General features: G+C 42.0%; 1 protein-coding gene across 1 annotated transcript in view; it reads left to right on the top strand.

The window, feature by feature from the left end:
• The window catches only part of LOC124639805 (FMRFamide receptor-like), a 41,406-nt gene that overhangs the window by 3,203 nt on the left and 18,150 nt on the right, over positions 1-20,053 (top strand). The gene's annotated exons all lie outside the window — the stretch shown is intronic.

The following is a 20,053-nucleotide window of genomic DNA, read 5'->3' as shown; positions in this document are numbered from 1 at the left end:
AATGATTTCATAACATCAGGAACGACTCTTTTCTGTAGTTTGGAATAACAGTGTTTTAGGGAACATATCGTGTGGGCCAGCTTGCTGAAACACATATATCACATGAAAGGTACAGTAACAACGGCATAAGCAAACAGAAATCAGAAGTATTATTGAGTAGTGACATATAGTGTCGCGCGGCACACCTCGCCGGAGCGCGGACTTCCCTCTCGGCATCTCACAGCTGCTATTGATTTGACCTTGTGCGAGCCATTCGCGGCAACTACACACCATTCGATTGTTTTAATTACTAATCGATACTCTGAACACGCGGCCGCAGCACAGCAGCAAGTGCGAGTGCCGGCCCCCGGCGGTGCTGGGGAGCAGCGAGTCCACTGATTGAGGCTTCACATTCACAAACAAAGCTAATGCTTTGGACAGGCTGCCCTCTCGGGGATACTCCCGATTCAATACAACGAGGAATGTTGCTGTTGCCCTCTATCGGACCCACACAAACATATTGAAAATATACTCATGTAGTACCTACATTTATTTAGAGTTACCAGTGTTTGCTTAAACCATTTTACAATATAAAATAAATACTAATAAAAAGCTATGAACATAAGTTTAACAAAGAATGATGGCACAACCATGACACACTCAGACAATTGTTGTAAAAGTGTTATTCCTATCTCTTATCATCCAACGGGTCCACGACTAAAACACGACACAGTTGAGTGGCGAACAGATGTTTCAATGATTTGGATACAAATCGACCATTCTACATAGGATCTGACTTGAGGAGTATCGGCATACTAGTCCTTACATTGGTGCACGCCTGGTGGCTCCCGACTGTCACTTGAACACATGTGGCAGTCGTTACTGGTAGTCATTAAACAGAGTCCGGCAACTAGTTTGACCAAGGCGTATCGGGTATCGGGCTACCGGGTAACTGGCTTGTGGACATTACATACACAGTGGCTGCATGTAAACTTGCTTGGTACTTTTGCTGTATCCATTAGACTGCATAGCTGGCTAGGCAGACTAAGCTTTAATTTAAAATTATGTTTACCTAGGTACATATGCTAATTCTTGACTCAAGTATTATGCATTTATTTGCAGATGCCCAGGGAACTACGTTGAGGAGGTTAGATAGGCAGATGCCTCATGCAAACAGCCAAGCTTCGTTCTTTAGTACCTAGAGAGAGCCTAGTACATTCCGTTACTCTGGAAGCAGAACCTTATATTAGTTGGCAAAGCGTGAGGCAGATGATGTCTGGTGTTAACACTTTGTATGACATCCCGCTACATTAGTAGCTATTCTATTCTCATCCAAAAGCCAGTCAGTACAGTGATATATGATATTTGCTATAAGTAGCAGTGGGTAGGACGTATGTGAGGAGCTGCAGCCGTCGCGCTAGAGTGTCGTCGTGCCCGCGATGGCAGACCGTGTGCACTGTATAGTTGTATGAGATGGGTATGTGTGGAGAGCCGCCGGCCAGTCTGGCCGCGCCTCGCCCGTGATCGCTCTAAATCGCCCATTATCCGCAGTCGCGGCGCCGCCTGATGGATCACCTCGTGGAGCGCTAATGTCGAGCCCACTCACGCACACTGAACCCTATCCGTTGCTCCTCATTGGGGCGACTAATGCTGCACGCCAGACCGACTCAACTGATTGTCCAATTTGACGAGCAGATTTCCGGTTGATATCATTTGATTACAACGTAAACTTGCACTTGTCATGACACAAATGCATCTCAATGAAGCATAAACATAATAACAAGTAAACAGTTGCAGGCGCCATCGCTTGGCCGCAGTGACGGACAACAACATCAAACTTGAAGTGTGACCTTATTACGGACAGCCGGTGTCGACGACAGCGCGTAAATATAGCGTGGACAGCGCTGCAGCCGCGGCGGCTAAATATAGTGCGCGTCGCCCGAGCACGCGGCGGCGCTCGCAGCCACCCCAGCAGCGCGCCGCGGCACCGACACAGCGCGCTCGATACATGTCTTGCAGATATGCCTGAAGGAATTTATTTTGCCATCAAATGCGATGTGTGTGCGCACAGTGTATGTGTTTGACACTTGACACAGAGACAGGAAGATAACAAACATTTTTGTTAGCACACACTTGTCACTTCACATTTGACCAATCAATTTATCGAATACTAGCCGTTTTTCCGCGGTTTCACCCGCGTCCCGTGGTAACTACTGCCCGCACCGGGATAAAATATAGCCTATGTTTCTCGTGGATAATGCAGCTTTCGAATGGTGAAAGAATTTTTAAAAACGGTCCAGTAGTTTTTGAGCCTATTCATTACAACCAAACAAACAAAGTTTTCCTCTTTATAATATTAGTATAGACAATAAAGTCAAAGTCAATGGGATTTCATTGAGGCCGTTACATCTTACGTACATGAACGTCAATAATACAAATAAGACAGATTTTAGTACGGTATGACCATAATATTACGTTTAAGAATAGGTATTCGCTTGACGTTCAACGTCAGCAGCAACACGACATAATGCTGATGCTGTGCACGTAACTACAGCACACCTGTCTGGCTGTTCCTGTGTCTAATATGACGCACCCGAGGGATGCATCCTCCACGGACGATGGTATATAGGTACTTGTAGCAATTGCAATTTACTATTTACATTGGTCTGCCCGACACGCTCTTGGCCGGTTTTTTATATTTGTACATTTAGACGATGCATAGTTGACCGGGAAGAGGGCATTTATATAAACGTGGATATCTCAAGTACCGTGGAGATGTTACAAAGATGACTGGACTATTAAGTATGAAGAGTGCAGCGCGGACTATAAATAATGTGTCAGCGCCGCCTCGGGACCAGGCGCGGTCTGCCTCATCCACACCTTTACACAGCTATCGCGTCCAAAATGAACATCTTTCAGTAAGTTTGTCTACACACTCGCAAGTCAAACGAATCACGTCCGAGGATTCATTAGATTAGCATTAGAGGCGTGCAAGGCTCGCAGTCCAGCTGCCTCGGCCGCTGCTGCACGACCTGCGTCAGCGACCGGCATCAACATCATATTGTACTCACACGAAAATTGACATTTAACACAAATCTATAAATAAGTTCCCACGTCGTGACGTCTCCGAGTGTATCCTTATTTAAAGCGAGTTCTCTCACAGCCGCGCAGAGATAAATGACTACTTAATAAAACTCATTGTAGCAATATCCTACTCAGTCCGACGATGACGACGAACTGGATGCTCTCTAATAAATATAATTTTACATTATGTAGTAAAAGGGCAATAAAATGTTCAATTGAGTAGAAAGGCGTTGCAGGCGCTGCGGGCTGCGGGCTGCGGGTTGCGGGTCACGGGTTGCGGGCTGCGGGTTGCGGGAGCCCGCATGCTGTCGCCGCTGTAACGCGCGACTTGCTATACTCTATTGGCGTTTGGCGCGTAACCAGCGTTATTTGTAATCGCGTCCCTTTGCCAAAATATACCGCGAGTGTGCGCCGGCGCCGCTCGGGCCGCTATCAGTGCCGGCGATAACGTAATGACGATAACGTACCTCACTGCCGACAGTAGCCGGCCATGTGTCCACACATTCACTAACATCTGGTACTGTTCTATTCGGTAGACAGCCTAACTAACGTCTGTTTCGGCTTGTTCATCTGAGTTTCCCAAACAATATAATAAATAAAAAAGTGAAAGGGTATGGAAACCTATCTATTTGTAAACATCGTGGCAGGCATAATGAATTGAGCACTTAATAGTGTATGCTTGGAGCGTAATATACCAAAACAATAACACTAAGCTATTATTTATTTTTATCATTTCAGTGTCAAGGTTCATGTATAATGTATACGGACTAAATCTGAAATAAATGAAACTATTATTATTCTGTTTGTTTCAAAAGCCCCGGAACTACAGAGCCGAAGCATTTTCACTGTTGAGTGAAAGACTTTACAAGCAGCTACACTGTCCCTGGGTGACGCAGGCTGCATGTTAGTCGGGTTTGAGCACTATGTTCCACGAGACGCGGGTGAAACCGCGGGAAATAGCTAGAGATGTATAACTTTACATTAAATTAACTTTATATTAAATGGTAGAAAAAAGTATGTCACCTTAATTCCGCGCGACAATAAATCGAGGCTTGGACGCAGGATGTAGTAGTACTCTCGCGCATATGCACGTGCAGCTCCGGTAGCATGCATGTGCGTAGAAGACCGCTCGGTCGGTCCACGATTCGACATCTCCTGAGGATGCCCCGTGGAGTGCATGTGCACAAAAGTGAATGTTGTTATGGCGGGATGGTGAGACTTCTGCTGCATATCTCGCGGAATTAACGCTTCGTATTTGTAGAACGCCCGATTTGTAGAAGTAAAAGTTGCCCTCGATTTCTCAGGGTTTCCATCATCAGATCCTGACCTGGTGAAAATTTTGCAAATCGGTCCAGGCGTCTTTGAGTAATCGGTGAACATACATAAAAAAAAGATCCCGACGAATTGAGAACCTCCTCCTTTTTGGGAAGTCGGTTAAAAAGGGAACGCAGGAGCATTACTTAAGTAATGTATGAGTGACTGGGGAGCGAGAAAACACAAGAAGACAAGATGGAGGAGGACGGATCGGGATTGCAATAAGTCAAACACGTTACGTTTCACTTTTTTATTATTTTATTGTGCTACATCAAGAGGGGTAAATAAACTAATTTCTACCACGACCGAAGCATTATTTTAACATCAATTTCCGCACATGTTTCCTATTCATGGATTTCCGCAAATAGTTTTTCTAGACTAGGTACCTGCGCAATAATGAGTAACTAATAAAATCCAACAGGTCTGCAGAGGCTCGAGTTGCCACCGATTAAACACCATCTCCCTACCAGTCGTAGTTGCTAATGGTGAAACGCCAGCCTCATGTGTCTTTAATCTGACCCCTCCCCAGGTGGTATTCTCTCTTCGGCCTTTGAGTAAGTACCTGCCCTCATCAATTGGACGCTATGAACACTATGAGCGACAAGAGCTGATCCTGGCGTGCACTCGCGAGGTGGCGTGTCATTGCGCGACCGACTTTATAGCGCATTGTTCGGCGACCTTCGCGCGGCTTGTGTACGCGCCGCCCGCAGCGCGCTATAACGCGCAGATGCTAGTTAATGATCGCGTAGCACCATATCTGTCGGCGACAACTGGCGTCGCTGTGTCGCCTGCCTGTGCCTCATTAGAACAATGCACGCACCGCGGAGCCGGTGCTGAGCCTCTTCCCGCCGCTCCCCGCGCGCGCCTCCTCGCCTCCTTGTCGCCGCATACAAATAAAGTGGACAATTGTTGTCGAGGCGGCCGGCGAGGCCGCTCACACGCCGTCCCACTCAATCACTCGACACCAATCAAATTAATGTTTGTTCCCGAGTAGCGCGAGCCGCTGCCCAGTACCCGTCGCCGGCAAGACTACGCGAGCTGTGCCCCCAGCGACCAACAATGTTTTTATTTTAATACCATACTGTACGAAGTATAATATTAGACACGTCGATGTCATCCTCGTTCCGGCCAGTATACAGCAGGGCCGATAAGAACGTGCATTTGCCCAAATATGAGAGGTTTCTTGATGGCTCTTGAGTAAACATTGCACACCGCGTAAGCGTCTTCCTAGATTTAACCACAGATTACTAAATAGTAATTGAACTCGTATGCTCTGCTCAACTCACGTGTACAAGTCAGGCTGCGTTACACGACATTGTCGTCCACGTTTTGTTTTTATTCGTTTTTAACCGACTTCCCAAAAAGGAGGCGGTTCTCAATTCGGCCGGTATGTTTTTTTTTTTTTTTTTTCTATGTATGTACATCGATTACGCCGAGGTTGATAGACCGATTTACGTGATTCTTTTTTTGTTCGACGCGGAATAGTTGCCAGTTGGTCCCATAGTCATCAGGTCATAGATCTGATGATGGAAACCCTGAAAAATCGAGGGCAACCTTCGAAATTTGTAGGCATACATAGGGTAAAAACTTGACACTCAGGTGTATGCCTCAGAGCACTATTCAACAGTGAAGGTTTGGAGCTAACCTGATGAAGGAGACCAGAGAGGGTCAAGGGAACTCGACAACTGAATATGTAAACAACCTCGTGTTTGGGCTTATATTATTTGTATTGACGAGACCTTTGCAACAGTGAAGGTTTGGAGCTGACCTGATGATGAAGACCAGAGAAGGTCGAAGGAACTCAACAACTGAATATGTAAAATACCTCGTATTTGGGCTTAAATTATTTGTATTGATGAGAACTTTCCACTTATACGGATAGTGACAACTATTCGTATCACTGAAAAGCTGTAAATAAAAAACTTTTTTACAAAAAAATTAAACCGACTTCCCAAAACACTAAAAAGCCAAAAAAAATAATTTTAGGTGCATCGGCCTAGAAGTCGGTGGCAAAATTAACTTAGGAACATCCATAAGACACCGACTTCTAGGCCGATGCACCTAAAATTATTTTTTTTGGCTTTTTAGTGTTTTGGGAAGTCGGTTTAATTTTTTTGTAAAAAAGTTTTTTATTGTGTCGTACAATCAGGCGACAGCCGGTACACGTTGGATTTCCATTCGTTAATGAAACGGCTAGCCGCAGTGTCAACGCAGTCGTCGCGGTACATAAGGGACGAGTTTAGTAAACGTAAAAAATTACGTAACGTAACATATACTTAGTTGTAAAAGCTGACGGCCAATCGTCTATTGTAGGCTGAACTGGGATAAAAGCAACGGCACGCACTGCCAACGAACACTTGAGCCTGACGAGTAGCCACAGCTTGTAGCTGCGAGTGTCGCGCACACCTATAAATGGTGGCATTATCTGTTAGTGTGTTACCCAACGAGCTTGTTGCAACTCCGAGAGACTCGTGTGTTTGCCAGACAGACACAACATGAACTGATTCATGTGTCAGGATTATGTTTAGTTTTCCTTCTGAGGAATAGAACCCTCCTAAAGACTATGATGGATAAAAACTAGTTCGTGTTGTTGGCGGGTGGATGGCGAACGTGGACACTCAGTACGCGGCTCGGTCGCAGTCTGTGCTGGCAGCTTTAAGATGAGCAAGTGTTACATCACATGCACACAGTGATCTATCAGCGCGCAGCCCGAACCACTGGAGGGATCGGCCTGACAATTGGCAAGCAAGCAGATGTTATGCCGTAGGCATCCGCTAAGAAAGGATTTGAATAAATTCCACCCTAACGGAATAAAATTGCGGATGAAAGTTTGTATAAATCTTATATTTTTGACTGAAATTAAAGATTGAAGCTATTTTGATGAAGACGTCCACTTCTCACAAAATAAATGATTGTTTAATATATGTAATAAATGTATTAGTTTGAACTATCAGTACCGGAACGAATTGATTAAGTCGAACATCAATGACAATAAATGCGTCTCAGGGACTAACTCTCGCGGGTATCGACAACAGAGAACATTGTTATTGTGGACAGTTTTATAAAGAAATAAATCATTTATGTATTTCATTTGAACATATTTTACTGTATTTTGCTTAATTGTTAATAAGTTCTAATGTATCATAACCCAACAGCTTGTTAGCTTTCGCGCACAAAAGTAAACATTAATGCTTAACGCGAGTGAAGCCGCGGGCAAAAGCTGGTACAGTAAAGTATAAGGTACAGGCCCAAACTACTGCCCGCACTGGGATAAAATATAGCCTATGGCACTCAAGAACATTGTAGCTACGTATCTATCAGTGAAAGAATTTTGGAAATCCGACTCGCGGTTCCAAAGAGTACCCCCTACATACAAAGTTACCACCTCTTTATAATATTGGTATAGATGTAAGTAAGCACCGGGGTGAGCATGCCCACGTAGACTCATGTGAGAGCAAAGCTACAGCCGAGGCTCCTCGCCGGTGGACTCTGCGCCGCGCGACAGTCGGCGGCGGCCCCGGGGCCCCGTAAAACTTTTAGATTTATTAGCTCTCCACGTCTAAGTGTACCATACTACTATTACAAAAGGTCAAGTTTGTAAGTCATTACTGGACCGATTCCTCACTGCTGCACTGAAATCCTTACTGCGTTTCTTTATAACATACGAGCCCGTACCAAATACGAGCATTTCATGTACTGCCAACTGAGGTACTTCGCTGTCAAACATTATTAAAACCCAATGTATTCCAAGAACTTCAGTTATTATCTGAGTGGTTTGCAATGTAAATGATCCTTTGATTAAATAAATGTCTAGATGTAGCGTCAAGTGCGCGCAAGCGTGTCAAAAGGGTCAGTGAATAGTTCACTGACAGGCGCTTTCCCGCCGATCAGTCCAGATCGTGTCGCCTAACTGTCAATACGTATTACGCGAGCTAAGTCAACTTCAAATAAGTGATAAAATGACGATATGTTGTCACGTTTAGCGTGTGGACGGTTTAGATTTTAAATTAAACCCCACATTGTGAACATAAAAATTTATTTCCAAGGTCGCGATTCGAATGCCCGTCAGCAAAATTAATTTTGTTATATGGAGGTAAAGCGCGCTAGCACTGTCCTGGCTTCACGTGGAGAGATGTCCGGTGATGACGCTCAGCCGAGGAGGCGCTTCAGGGTGGACGACCCGCAGATGGTGATGCAGTATGGTAGAGGGTAATCGGTGCACGGTGTCTCTCGGTGCCTGTCGACGTTCGGCCAACGGATCAGCCGTGGCCCGGAGTTTAAGCCGAACTTTGAACCCGAACTTTGGACCCTGGAATTTACATCCATTCAAATAAATGTCCATTTCTGATTGTCCTCCTCTGACTGTGTTTGCCGCGGAAGCAGGAAGCAGAAGCTCAGTGCGCTTAAGGCGAATGTGTGCAAATTCACAGTCAGAATCGGAGTTTACAGAGAACAGCTGAAATGTAATTTTTATATAAAATGTATAAAACATATAAAAAAATAAGATGCAGGGATAAGCAAATGAAAAGAATAACCCTGACTGCTTATGATGATGAAAAAGGCTACAAATGATGCGACAATGTGCAAAGCAAGAAAAGATGAAATCTGCAAGTCATTTGCCAACGGTCACCCAATAGGTGGGTGGTAGCAATTACACGAATTGTTCAACACTTACCCAATACGGGGAGATGCACTGATTCTACAATATAGAGAATAAGTTAAACGAAATTTGAAAAATATGTTTTCAAAATTATAAAATAAAACCGTTAAGACCACGATTAACGTCACGCACTAAGGACTGGCAAAAGTGAGTGCTTGTAAGGAGCGCGTGAACGTGTGTCTTCCGTGATGATATTTTAAAAATGGTCGAGTCGCTAAAGCAGCTAACCAACCTCACGGTACACGCCCGTGAATGAGTAGCGAACGAATCCGATTTGCATTGGTACAGCAGTCCAGGTAAAAGAATCGAAACCATATCACAATGACGTGAAGTCCAATTTGGTTTAACTTGCCGTTGCACCGATACAGATAATGACTACGTACTGTTTGTTTTTAAGTTTTGATTAAGTTACAATTTTTTATTTCTAGACCCAAGTTGTTATAATAAATATGAATTTAAAAATACGTTAATCAGTTTAGTAAAAGAAATAAATAATACTTAATTAACGAAACAAATAATTGTACGCGTTTCTAAACGCAACCGTAGGTAGACATTACATTTATTTATTTATTTTTCTACCCACCTTATATTAATATTTTGATTAAAAACAAAAGGCAAGTATTTTAAAACGTTGACATTAACGTACAACGTTACAATACCCCCGCGCACAGTCAAGGATTTTGTTATTTCTCTAAAAAAAATGACAAAATCCGCATGTTCTCGAACTATGTTGCTAAACTATTTGTTTATTCTTCCAAAATACACTCATTCATACATCTCTCAAACACACTCCAGCAGCAGTTACTCTTAGTATCTATTAAAATAACTGACGCACAATTGCATACTGTTATAAGTGCCAGTATTCTTATTTACTTGACACTTTACAAATAGAAGTTCCAAGTGAAGGTGGAAAAGTAAGCGAGAGGGAACTAAAATAATAAATAAATTAAGATAAAAGATAACTTGAAGAAAAAAATACTGAATAGTTAAAATTGATGAACAAAAAATATTATCTATTGCCGACAAATAATTTTAAGTCTTTTATGTGCCAAGATCCTAAGTTTTTACCTGACATGTCCTGCAGCACATAAACTAAGGGAGACTTCTTTTCAATTATTTTAGCTTTAATAAATTTCGGTGCTAACTTTTCCGAAAACCGATTTGCCTTATCACTTAAAAAGTAAGCGCGCTTCATGACTATGTCTCCAACGTTAAATTCGGCAAACTTGCGTCTCAAATTATAATGTGAAGTGTTCTTTACATGGGCTTGCCATAATCTAGACTGCACAGTATCAAAGGTACTGGCCAAACAACCAAGGTTTTCTGCGTATATATCACGTGGCAAAAAGAGTATTTCATTGCCGAGGTCATTATCAATATAGTGAGACCCGCAAGAAACAAGTTCACGGCCGAAAACTAAAAATGATGGCGTAAAACCTGTGGCTTCGTTTACAGAGTTGTTGATGGCAAACTGTACTTCGGGAATAAATAAGTCCCATGATCTGTGGTCATCATTTACGTATGTGGATAAACAAGTTATAATAGTTCTATTATACCTTTCTACTAAATTTACCTGAGGGGTGTATTTAGGTGTAAAGTAAATGTTCGGTATTCTATATTTTTTAAATAAGGCATCAGTCACCTTCCCAGTAAACTGTGTACCATTATCCATTAATACAGTTTGAGGTATGCCGTGCACTAAAAATACTGACTCTTCTAAAATTTTTGTAACTATTTCGGCAGTTGCTCTTTTAATTGGGAAAATCGAACAAAATTTTGAAAAACAACAAGTTATAACTAATATGTAGCTATTCTGCTTTCTTGTAGTAGGAAGAGGTCCCATTAGATCTATAGAGATCATTTGAAATGGTCGTGAACATTGTTTAGGACGACCCATTTCTCCTAATTGCTGATGATTCTGGGCTTTGTAGGCTAAGCACTTATCACAAGTACTAACAAATTTAACAACGTCCTTATACATCCCTGGCCAGTAATAACGTAACGCAAGACGGCGGTAAGTTTTAAAAATGCCCATATGTCCTGCTTTAGGCTCGGAATGATTTTCGTGAATTATGGGCTCGCGAAATTCAGTAGGAACGACCTGCTTCCACGAGAATTCAGAAGTCATTTCATGCTTATTTTTAGAAAGCCGGAACAGTTTATTATTTTTAATAATAAAGTTTGCAAATTTTGAAGGGTCATTTAGGCAACCGTGGTAAATACTTTTGTACCAAGGGTCTTTAGTGTCCACATAAGTGGAAGAACCAATGGCACTAACTGGTACGCTCCTAGACAAAGCGTCGGGAATGACGTTGTCTACACCACGTCGGTGCTTAATAACAAAGTTAAAGGCTGATAAACGTACGCCCCATCGTGCCAGTCGACCAGTAGGGTTACTTAATGACAAGAACCATTTGAGCGCACTGTGGTCGGTATAGACAGTAAACTGTTGTCCGTTTTCAATATAGCAACGCCAATGCTCAAGAGCGGTAATGACAGCTAACGTTTCGCGCTCGGTTATGCTGTAGTTCTTCTCGGCAGCAGTCAATGACTTACTCATGTAGGCAATTGGATGTTCCTTGCCATCTATTGACTGAGTAAGCATTGCGCCGACACCGTAACTACTAGCATCCGTATGTACTTCAAACGGCTTAGAGTAATCTGGACATGAAAGTACGGGGGCAGAAACTAAACACTCCTTAAGTTTTTGGAATGCAGAGTCAGCTTCTGGAGTCCATTTGAAGGGAGGAGTGCCCTTTTTGGAGGAAGTCAACTTATTTAAGGGCCCCGCTATAGTGCTGAAGTTCGGAACGAAACGTCTGTACCATGTGGCAGTACCAAGAAAACGTTTGAGGTCCTTCCGACTTTTAGGCGTCGGATAATTGAGTATAGCCTCAACCTTGGCTGGATCTGTACGTAGCCCAGTGCTATCGACCACGTAACCGAGGTATTTGAGCTGTGACCTGAAGAAATTGCACTTTTCGAGGTTAACAGTTAAGTTAGCCTGTTTCAACTTGTCTAAAACGCGCAAAAGTAGTGTCATGTGACTATTGAAGTCTTCAGAAATGATGATGACGTCATCCAAATAAGCGAAGACTTTTAGGCCAAACTCGGAAAACAAAAGGTCAACGAGTCTCTGCTGAGTAGCCGGTGCATTTGTCAAGCCAAAAGCAGTACGCTTGAAACAAAAGGTGCCCCTGCCAGGAACGTAAAACGCTGTCTTCTCACGGTCTTCAGCAGCGATAGGTATTTGCCAGAAAGCCTTGGATAGGTCTAAACTTGATAAATAGCGCGCGTCTCGTAAGTTGTCTAAAATCTCCGATATGTAAGGGAGATTATAGGCATCGCGCTTAGTCACCGAATTAAGTTTGCGACTATCAAGGCAAAACCGAGGCTGGCCGTTCTTTTTATTTACGATCAGAACAGGAGATGACCATGCGCTCTCGCAAGGCTCGATTACGTCGAGTGAAAGCATTTCATCCACCTGTTCAATCAAAATACGCTGCTTCTCCGGTGACAGTCGGTAGTACCGTTGACGAATCGGTGCTGCGTTACCCGTCTCAATGCGGTGCTGGATAAGACTCGTTACGCCCAAACCTTTGCGATGAAAAGAAATGTCTTCGAACTGTTTGATGACACTATCCGCCAGTTTCTTTTGTGCCTCATCAAGATTAGTATAGCCTTGTATGAAGGAATGTTGAGGAGTATCTAATGAGCAATTAATGTCATTAAACATTGTAACGCTACCAGTATATTTTGGACATATCTTAAATTTACGCCAAAAATCTATGCCTAAAATCAGGTTCCTTTTAATATCGGGAATGACATGTGCCTTCAAAATGTGAAATTGATTCTCGAATTTTATTGGTAAATTAATATAACCTAAACTATTTAAATTTTGACCTCCTGCTGCCGTTACTGTAATGCAATCGTTTTCAATAAGTGGCAAGCCATAATCTTTAAGTATGTTATGAGCACTGTTGCCTATAATGGTTACCGCGGAACCGGAATCTAGAAGACCCGAGACGGTAAGATCGTTAATCAGAACAGATACATAAGGCCTATCATCACAGTCTCCTTTATCCTCGAGAACCGTGTAGATGTTATACGATTTAAAAAATAACCTAATTGTTTGTAACCAATCCTGCCACTCTTGGTTATCAAATTTATTATTTGCACGGTTCTCTGTAATTAGTTTTTTTCCTTATTAACATCCTTGCTGCAGTTTGGACAATCAGGAGCTTTCACGCCCTCACGACCACAAGAAAAACATACTACCACATCCTTGCTTGTACACTGCCTTAGATTATGTGTGTTATTGCGACAACGTGGGCAGTAGCGCATTTTAGAACTAGTATTATGTTTAGGATTAGGGTTAGAATTAGGATTAGGAGTACCGACTGCATGAACATATTTAGCTGTAGAATTATTATTACCTTTGTTATTATTATAAATATTTTGATTATTATTTTGCCTATTGTTATTGTGAAAATTTTTACCATATGTGTTGTTATTATTAAATTTAGAATAATGCTTACTATTAGATTGTCCTGAATATGCTAATTCAGGAGCTAAGGTATTCGAGGACGGTTTAGGGGGTTCCTTAAATTGAGAAAATCGTGACTGGATATTTTCATAATTCCGACACAGGGTTCGCAATACGTCAATGGAATTTATTTCCGAAACAGATGCAAGGATATTCGCGTAGATTGGACGAATATTGTGAAGGATTATCTCCAATTTATCTTCCTCTGACACCTTCTTTGAAAGTCGCGAAAAGAGTCCAGACATAATAGATAAGTAAATGACGATATTTTCAGTCTCACCCTGTGTACGAGTCCGTATCTCTGTAAGCAGTCTGTAGTCATAATCAGACTCATCGAAATCACGTCTCAACGCCAGTGTAAGATCGTTCCAACTCGAAATCGTATCCCTGACACTTCTGTACCAATGCAATGCTTCGCCGATAAATATCTCTGTAGCGTTAGATAATATTTTATTATAAGAAATATTTTTAGCCTGACACAATTCTTCACAACGTTGAATAAATGCACGTACGCAAGACTTGCCATCATATCTTATCTTCGAAAATTTGTTAATGTTGCCTTCACAAGTGACGGAAACATTAACAGGTGTCGCAGTAAGAACGGATGAGCAGTCCGTACTAGTGGTAGCTAGAGGGTCCACAGCAGAATCATTAAGCGAAGTAAGCTTTGCAGAAGTGCTCTTGAAAAGGCCAACACATTGGTCGTAAGTCTCCTCTAATTTGTCATCAAATGCAATACGATTAAGACGGTGATAAACATGGTTAAGTAAATTTTGACTCCGTAACAATGTGTTTTTATCTATTGAAGTAGATTCTAAATTATTGTTAACCCTTTCAAGAACATCCAAAACTCCTTTAAGGTCGACTGCTGAATCGAACGGACTAGTGAGGATGTCTTCCGAAGGAAACAATGGCCCACACTTAGCAATTTGTTTGCGCAACTCCTGCACTGTAGTAGCTGGAGATTCACCCCTAATAGAGACTTCGTACTCAAGCTCAGCCTTTTGAAGCGACATAAACTTAACTGGATAAGCCATAGCGAAGAAAGATTGAATAAAAAAAAAAAATTATGCGAAAAGTGATTGGGTGAATGTTGAACAACTCAATAACGTGAAAAAACAATTAGAAATTAAAAAAAATACTCCGTCTGTTACAATTTTTAAATTTAACTAAGTAACGTCTTGGTTGTTTTCCCACGGAGAAGAATGTTAACTAAAATAAGCGTGTGACAAAACAAAAAAAAAAATTGCAACCAAAAAAAAAAATTGCAACAAAAAAATAAAAAAACAAAGCAAATTTCGTAACTAATGTGTACGCACATTAAATACACAAACAAATTTATTTTTAATAAAAACGACAAATAATGTTGCCGACTGTAATTGTAATTTGCAATACATACATTTATGATTGTACCGTTTATATTAAAAAAAAAAAATGTGTAAAAAAAAACTATATAAAAAAAAACAATAACGAAGTATTAATTTACACTGTCGACTGTACTGCAGATGTAATAAAATTAACTGTAGTACCAAAAAAAAAAATTAAAAATTAAGTGTCCACCAAATTATGCCGTTGATAGTACTTTATGCAAGAAATTCGAAGCAAAATTTTATTTAAGAAACAGTGGGTAATTTACAATAACTATAATGACGGCTAAAAAAAACTTTGAAAAAACAAAATTAACGGCCAATTGTACTAGTGTGTGTCAAGTTTCGGGCTGTGACTGCACTTTGATAATATCAATCATTGATTAATATTTAAAATGTTACATATTACAAAACAAATGTGACGTACACCTTAGTTACTATGCAACCAAAAGAAAAAAAACGTTTCACAAAACTAAAAAATATAAAGAACGCACACAAAACACCAAAAAGCACTACTACCTCCATAGAACAAAAAAAATATATTACCGACCATATAAATATAAACCACGAAAAGGGCGCCAATGTCACGTTTAGCGTGTGGACGGTTTAGATTTTAAATTAAACCCCACATTGTGAACATAAAAATTTATTTCCAAGGTCGCGATTCGAATGCCCGTCAGCAAAATTAATTTTGTTATATGGAGGTAAAGCGCGCTAGCACTGTCCTGGCTTCACGTGGAGAGATGTCCGGTGATGACGCTCAGCCGAGGAGGCGCTTCAGGGTGGACGACCCGCAGATGGTGATGCAGTATGGTAGAGGGTAATCGGTGCACGGTGCCTCTCGGTGCCTGTCGACGTTCGGCCAACGGATCAGCCGTGGCCCGGAGTTTAAGCCGAACTTTGAACCCGAACTTTGGACCCTGGAATTTACATCCATTCAAATAAATGTCCATTTCTGATTGTCCTCCTCTGACTGTGTTTGCCGCGGAAGCAGGAAGCAGAAGCTCAGTGCGCTTAAGGCGAATGTGTGCAAATTCACAGTCAGAATCGGAGTTTACAGAGAACAGCTGAAATGTAATTTTTATATAAAATGTATAAAACATATAAAAAAATAAGATGCAGGGATAAGCAAATGAAAAGAATAACCCTGACTGCTTATGATGATGAAAAAGGCTACAAATGATGCGACAATGTGCAAAGCAAGAAAAGATGAAATCTGCAAGTCATTTGCCAACGGTCACCCAATAGGTGGGTGGTAGCAATTACACGAATTGTTCAACACTTACCCAATACGGGGAGATGCACTGATTCTACAATATAGAGAATAAGTTAAACGAAATTTGAAAAATATGTTTTCAAAATTATAAAATAAAACCGTTAAGACCACGATTAACGTCACGCACTAAGGACTGGCAAAAGTGAGTGCTTGTAAGGAGCGCGTGAACGTGTGTCTTCCGTGATGATATTTTAAAAATGGTCGAGTCGCTAAAGCAGCTAACCAACCTCACGGTACACGCCCGTGAATGAGTAGCGAACGAATCCGATTTGCATTGGTACAGCAGTCCAGGTAAAAGAATCGAAACCATATCACAATGACGTGAAGTCCAATTTGGTTTAACTTGCCGTTGCACCGATACAGATAATGACTACGTACTGTTTGTTTTTAAGTTTTGATTAAGTTACAATTTTTTATTTCTAGACCCAAGTTGTTATAATAAATATGAATTTAAAAATACGTTAATCAGTTTAGTAAAAGAAATAAATAATACTTAATTAAATTCTTGACCGTTATTTGAAGCTTACTAGTTTGAGATAGGCACCTACGTGTTTTCCGCTTTTATCTCCGTCCTTTTCTACCCCATATCTTGCATCTCTCTCGCACACCGACCAGTTTCACTCCCCACCAGGCAGGAGGCGACGAGTGTTCTCGGCGGCCACAGTTCGTCATTGGCGTCTTGTTTTCCGCCCGAGAAGGTTGTCTAACCAACCGCTGTAGTATTTCGTTGAAAAATAAACTCAGTGCTCTCGCAGAACACAGGTGAGTTTATAATATTTTATACAATTTGTTAACGGTTTTACCGTTCGATATTCGATTTTGCGAAATCAAGTGTTAATATTTTGTACATCTACCCCTTTTTTGTCACGAGTTTCTTCCGTGTACTTTTTTTTCAGTAATTTGTTTTCAGAATGAGTGACTTATAAAGCAAATACAGATGCGGTAAATAATAAAGCTACCACAGCCCGTGCACGTGACTATGGAAAAGAAAGCAAGCCCGAAGTTCCTAAGGCACCTGTGGCCCTAGTTCAATCCTGCAAGGCGTTCAACGGTTTGACAAAAAAGAATGGTGTGAGGTGCGGTCCAACCAGCATCTCCTTAGTTCGGACTGATCACTACCGCACTTGAAGAGGGCTGATGGTGTCAAGAAAGCTTTTCGGCCTTGAAAGACTTGGTACGCTCCCCTCGGACTACCAGTAAGTCTGTTAGCCACCTCCCATGGGGGTCGGCTCATTATCACGGCGTGTGATGGTTTTCGGCCTTGAAAGACTTGGTACGCTCCCCTCGGACTGCCAGTAAGTCTGTTAGCCACCCCCCGTAGGGGTCGGCTCATTATCTCGGCGTGTGATGCTTTTCGGCCTTGAAAGACTTGGTACGCTCCCCTCGGACTGCCAGTAAGTCTGTTAGCCACCCCCCGTAGGGGTCGGCTCATTATCTCGGCGTGTGATGCTTTTCGGCCTTGAAGGACTTGGTACGCTCCGCCTAGGACTGCCAGTAAGTATGTTAGCCACCCCCCACAGGGGTTGGCTCATTTTCACGGACCCGCGCAGGGTACCAATCTTGCATGTTGCGAGACGCAGCATCATTACAAAGTGGGGACCAGTAAGTATACTAGCCACCCCCCACAGGGGTCGTTTCATTATCACGGACCCGCGCAGGGTACCAATCTTGCATTTTGCGAGTCGCAGCATCATTACAAAGCAGGGACCAGTAAGTATACTAGCCACCCCCCGCAGGGGTCGGCTCATTATCACGGACCCTCGCAGGGTACCAATCATGCATGTTGCGGGTCGTACCATCATTGCAATCTACCCTCGCAGGGTGGCTTTTTGGATCGACTTTCGAAGAGTCGCCATTATAACCTTCCCTCGAAGGGAAATGGTAATCACACTCACGCTGAATGGCGTGTGACGCAAAACTCTAAAAGCTCCCTTGGGATATCACGAGTAAATTACAATAGGAACCATGTCCAACAGAGGAAACAGAAAGCGTCCAGGACCGCAGGCGGACTTTGATGCGTCCAACAAGGCACGTAAGTTATGACTTTCCAGGCGGGTTGCCTAACATTATATCAAGACCAATGGAAAGAAATGGGAGCTCCGCCTTTCTTGTCAAAAATAATAACTGGGTATCGCATACCATTGGCCAAGAGCCACCTTTGATAGATAATGCCAGATTTGACCAGAGAGTCCAAAGAGATGGATGTCGTCATATCCCAAATGATAAAACAAAAAGTTCTATTGATAGCTGCAAATTCTGCCAGCTTTCTTTCCAATATGTTTCTTGTGCCCAAAAGGCGACGGAAAGAACCGTCCAATACTCAATCTCAAGGTTCTCAACAAGTTCATAATTACGGAACCCTTCAGTTTAATAAATGTTTTTCGGGTGCTAGAGTTTCTTCAGAAAGACGAATGGCTGTGCAAGTGGATCTCGCCCAGGCTTACTTCTACCTTCCGGTAGCCGGAGGTCACAGACATGTTCTTCGACTAGTATACAGAAGAAGACTGCTTCAGATTACGTGCCTACCATTTGGCTTAAGCACGGCACCCAAGACCTTCGCCACAGTGACCAATTTGGGTGGCTCAAACTTTGAAAACTCAAGGGTTACTTATAATTGTGTATCTCGATTTTCTGGTGGCTCACCAAGATATATTTGCCTACTTTGGGATCATTTGCACCACGTTTTGGATGGCAAGTGAATAAATCGCAAGCATTATCAACAAGATAATGACAAAACGCACTACGTGACAAACAGCACGACAAACTTAGAAGACCTGCATAGCTTGATAGGACTTTTAAACTTCGCAAGTTTTCGTTGTTCCATACGGCAGACTGCATTACCGGGCTCTCCTCACTTTCCTCAATGCAGTGTTGAACAGCAATCTATACCTACCCTATTCATGGAACCGTGAGCCAAACGGTGAACAAACCATAAAAAGGGTTCTTATAAGTCACGATTGAAGTAATGATCATATTTTATAAAAATAACTACGAAAGTAATATACTGACAACATTAGAAATGATATTTTAGAACGATGTCTGTGGAACTTATGCAATCTTTTCAAACTTAATTGAAATCAAATATGTATAATAAATGCCGTAAATTATTTTCTTAATTTTAATGAAATATGTAGTAAATCGTTTACATGTAAAATGAACCTAGAAGTCTTGACTGTCATACATAGAACCCTACTTAATTGAAGACCACGATACTAAGAACATTTTACATAAAAATGTGACGTTTTTGTCATCGGTCGGGTTATACCCACCATTTTGAAAAAGTGTCATTCTTTGGTTACATTGTGGGCTCACGGCTCGGTGAATGGAGTATAGCAATGTTGAACCTACCAGCAGATGCCTTAGCAGATCTAAAGTGGTGGCTGGTCAGCTGCCACCAAACCTTGGATATTCATTCGCCACTTCCCTGTCACCTTATAACCACTAACGCCTCCGATGTAGGATGGGGGCACAACTGAACGGAACTCCCGTAATGGGTTCATGGAACGAGAGAGAAAAAGGCTTTCACTGCGATCTGAAAGAGATGCTTGCAGTATTAACTGGAAAATCACGGCAAGTTGCTAAAGAGATCAACAGCCATTTTTCAATGCAAAAATGGGACTGTGGTGTCATATCTAAGAAATCAAGGTGGCACCCGATCAAGGAGCCTACCGAACTTGACGTACAGAGTATTCAGTTATCTTGAGCTGTATCAAATCTATCACGTCGTGAATCATATACCAGCCCTATTCAACAGTCAGGCAGACCATCTCTCCCGACACAAACCTCCACCGGAGTGGCATCTTGTATCAGCAGTGGACCTACTTGCC

The sequence above is a fragment of the Helicoverpa zea genome, chromosome 2, assembly GCF_022581195.2.
Source record: "Helicoverpa zea isolate HzStark_Cry1AcR chromosome 2, ilHelZeax1.1, whole genome shotgun sequence".
In the NCBI taxonomy this organism is placed as follows: Eukaryota; Metazoa; Arthropoda; class Insecta; order Lepidoptera; family Noctuidae; genus Helicoverpa; species Helicoverpa zea.
The sequence above is the reverse complement of the archived record's forward strand: the minus strand, read 5'-3'. Positions and strand labels throughout refer to the sequence as shown.